The sequence below is a fragment of the Mirounga leonina genome, unplaced genomic scaffold (assembly GCF_011800145.1).
Source record: "Mirounga leonina isolate KUSES-001 unplaced genomic scaffold, KU_Mleo_1.0 Mir_168, whole genome shotgun sequence".
Lineage (NCBI taxonomy): Eukaryota > Metazoa > Chordata > Mammalia > Carnivora > Phocidae > Mirounga > Mirounga leonina.
Genome location: NW_023270426.1, coordinates 6,174,353 through 6,178,617, shown reverse-complemented (window position 1 = coordinate 6,178,617; position 4,265 = coordinate 6,174,353). Strand labels below are relative to the sequence as shown.

Sequence of the window (4,265 nt, the reverse complement as noted above, 5' to 3'; positions counted from 1 at the left end):
TTTCTATTTCTTCTTGATTCAGTATTCTGGAGGTTATATGTTTCTAGGAATTTACCCATTTCTTCTAGGTTGTCCAGTCTGCTGGCACATAATATTGCATTATATTCTCTTATCATTGTTTGTATTTCTGTGGTATCAGTCATTATTTCCTCCTCTTTCATTCTGATTTTGTTTGAGACATCTCTCTTTCTTCTTTTTCTTTCTTTTTTTTTAATGAGTCTGGCTAAAGGATCATCAATTTTGTTGATCTTTTCAAAGAACTAGCCTCTGGTTTCATTGATCTGTTCTATTGTTTTAGTTTCCATTTCATTTATTTCTGCTCTAATCTTTATTATATCCTTTTTCCTACTGGTTTGGGGTTCTGTTTGTTTACTTTTTCTAGCTCCATTAGATGTAACATTAGGTTGTTTGAGACTCTTCTTGCTTCTTGAGGTAGGCCTGTATTCCTATAAACTTCCCATTTAGAACAGCTTTTGCTACATCCCAAATACATTTACAGTTCTGCACTGTATTTACTGAAAAAAATGTGAGTGATGAGGCGCCTGGGTGGCTCAGTTGTTGAGCGACTGCCTTCGGCTCAGGTCATGATCCTGGAGCCCCAGGTTCAAGTCCCACATCGGGCTCCCTGCTCAGCGGGAGTCTGCTTCTCCCTCTGACCCTCCCCCTCTCATGCTCTCTCTCTCTCAAATAAATAAATAAAATATAAAAAAAAAGAAAAAGAAAAAAATGTGAGTGAACCTGAGCAGTTCAAGTCTGTGTTGTTCAAGGGTTAACTGTAATAAGAATACCAGAATGGGAGAAAAGAGAGAACAGAAAGATAACTGGAAAAATCTTCAAATATTTGGAAATTAAATAACACAGCTCTAAATAACCCACAAGTCAAAGAAGTCTCAAAAATTTTTAAATGTTCCCTAACTAAATGTAAATAAAGCCCACATATTAGAAAATATGAAAGGTATAAAATTGATAACCTAGGATTCCAGTTTTAAAAATTAGAAAGAGGAGGAATTTAAGCCTAAACCAAGGAGAGAATGATAAATAAGGACAGAAAACAATGAATTTGCAATCAATAAAAGTGAAAAACCAATAAAATCAAAAGGCACATTTGAAAAGATCAATAAAATTGATAAATGAATGGATATCACAAATGAAAGAGGGTTCATCCTTATTGATTCTATGGAAATTAGATAGTAAAGGAACAGTTTGAGCACTCTATGCCTACAAATTTGATGATTAGATGAAATGGACCAACTCCTTAAAAGACACAAACTTATCAAAACTTACACAAGAAGAAATAAGTAAACTCTTTTATATCTATTAAATAAATTAATAATTTACAACTTCCCAAAAAAGAAAGCACAAGGCCCAGATAGTTTCATTGGTGAACTCTATCAAGCATTTAAGAAAGCAATGATACTTTTTTTTTTTCTCATTAAACTTTTGTTTTAATGGGTCTCAAAATTCTGTGACAGATTTTTGGTCAAGTTGTTTCCATTAAAAAGTACTTATTTTAAAAACTAATAACTTAAAACTGCCACACACACACACAAAAAAGCAAATGGTCCACAAAACATTCTCCTTTCCTTCTGAAGGTTTTACAATGCATTGTTATCATTAACCAGTCTTTTACTATTAAACTTAAATGGTGGAGGGCATGTTCTGCATGGAGCACCGGGTGTTATGCACAAACAGTGAATCATGGAACACTACAACAAAAACTAATGTAATGTATGGTGATTAACTTAACATAATAAAAAAAAAAACTTAAATGGCCAATTGACACAAACAGTTCTGAGACCGTTCTTCCACCACTGATTAAGACTGGGGTGGCAAGTATTGGGAATAATATTCATTTAGCCTTCTGAGCTTTCTGGGCAGACTTGGTGACCTTGTCAGCTCCAGCTGCTTTCTTGTCCACTGCTTTGATGACACCCACAGGAACCGTCTGTCTCACGTCATGAACAGCAAAACGGCCCAGAGGAGGATAGTCAGAGAAGCTCTCAACACACACAGGCTTTCCAGGAACCATATCAACAATGGCAGCATCACCAAATTTCAAGAACTTGGGACCATCTTCCAGCTTTTTTCCAGAACGATGATCTATCTTCTCCTTCAGCTCAGCAAACTTGCAAGCAATGTGAGCTGTGTGACAATCCAGCACAGGGGCATATCCAGCACTGATTTGGCCTGGATGGTTCAGAACAATCACCTGAGCCGTGAAGCCAGCTGCTTCCATTGATGGGTCATTTTTGCTGTCACCAGCCACACTGCCACGACGAACATCTTTGACAGATACGTTCTTGACACTGAAGCCCACATTGTCCCCAGGAAGAGTCTTACTCAATGCTTCATGGTGCATTTCAACAGACTTTACTTCACTTGTAACATTGACTGGAGCAAAGGTGACCACCATGCCAGGTTTAAGAACACCAGTCTCTACTCAGCCCACAGGGACAGTACCAATACCACCAATTTTGTAGACATCCTGGAGAGGCAGATGCAAGGGCTTGTCAGTTGGACGAGTTGGTGGCAGAATGCAATCCAGAGCTTCAAGCAGTGTGGTTCCACTGGCATTCCCATCTTTACAGGTGACTTTCTATCCCTTGAACTAAGGCATCTTAGCACTTGGCTCCAGCATCTTGTCACCATTCCAACCAGAAATTGACACAAATACTACTGTGTCGGGGTTGTAGCCGATTTTCTTAATGTAGGTGCTGACTTCCTTAATGATTTCCTCCTATCTCTTCTGGCTGAAGGTTGGCTCAGTGGAATCCATCTTGTTAACACCCACAATTAGTTTTACACCCAGTGTGTAAGTCAGAAGGGCATGTTCATGGGTCTGCCCATTCTTGGAGATACCAGCTTCAAATTCACCGACACCAGCAGCAACAATCAGGACCGCACAGTCAGCCTGAGATGTGCCTGTAATCATGTTTTTGATAAAGTCTCTGTGTCCTGGGGCATTGGTCACATAATACTTGCTGGTCTCGAATTTCCACAGGGAGATATCAATGGTGATACCACATTCATGTTCAGCTTTCAGTTTATTCAAGACCCAGGCATACTTGAAGGAGCCCTTTCCCATCTCAGCAGCCTCCTTCTCGAATTTTTCTCTAGTTCTTTTGTCGATCCCACCACATTTGTAGATCAGATGACCAGTAGTGGTGGACTTGCCTGAATCTACGTGTCCAATGACAACGATGTTGATGTGAGTCTTTTCCTTTCCCATTTCGGTTTAGGTTGAGTGGTGGTTTTCACGACACCTGTGTTCTGGTGGCAAACCCACTGCGGAAAAAAAAGAATGATACTAACTTTTGACAATCTCTTCCAGAATATACAAGGAGAGAACTTCTTAATCATTCTTTAAGGCCACAATTACCTTAATATCCAAAAAAAACCATAAAACAAAATAAAGATAGCACAAGAAAGTAAAACTACAGACCAATATCTCCTATGAATACAATGCAAAAATCCTCCATAAAATATTAGTAAATTGATGTCTACAATGTACAAAAAGACTAAGTTTTATCCCAGAATTGCAAAGTTAGTTTCCAAAACCAATTAATGTTATAAAACACATAAAGAGAATAGAAGACAAAAACTACATGATCATCTCAATAGATGCAGAAAAAGCATTTCACAAAATCCAATACCCATTTATGATAAACATTCTTAGCCATCTAGGAATAGAAGGAAACTTCAACTTCATAATAAACATCTACAAAAAAACTTTATATGTGATAATGAAAACTGGATACTCTCCCCTGAAAACTGAGAAAAAGGTAAGCATGCCCTCTCTTACAATTCTTATGCATTATTGTACTGAAAGTCATAACTAATTCAGTAAGAAAAAAATGAAAGCTACAAAGATGGTATGTGAAACACAAGGTACAAAATATTATGATTGTATTATATGACTATTTTAAAATAAATTATGTCAAAATATTAACAGTTGCTTCCATGTGGTAGAATTATAAGTAAGTTCTAATTCTTTATATTTTATGATTTATCAACTAGGAATCTATTGCTCTTTTTTCCCTTGGTGCTTAAAATTTGTTTGTTTGTTTATTTATTTATTTATTTATTTATTTATTTATTTATTTATTTGACATCAAGCTAACATTCCATTGACTTAGTAAAATGCAAAGATGTAGAATATGAATAGTTAAAATTTAATTTACCATATTTTCTTTAGCACTTATTTTATGACTGTCGGCTAGGAGGCCTTGATTGATAACACAAGGCAAAATTTATGTCACAGTATG

The 4,265-nt window shown here is 36.6% G+C and overlaps 1 pseudogene; it reads right to left on the bottom strand.

The window, feature by feature from the left end:
• Positions 1 to 1,614: 1,614 nt before the first annotated feature.
• On the bottom strand, positions 1,615 to 3,268 carry LOC118016561 (annotated as a pseudogene).
• Between the last annotated feature and the right edge of the window lie 997 nt (positions 3,269 to 4,265).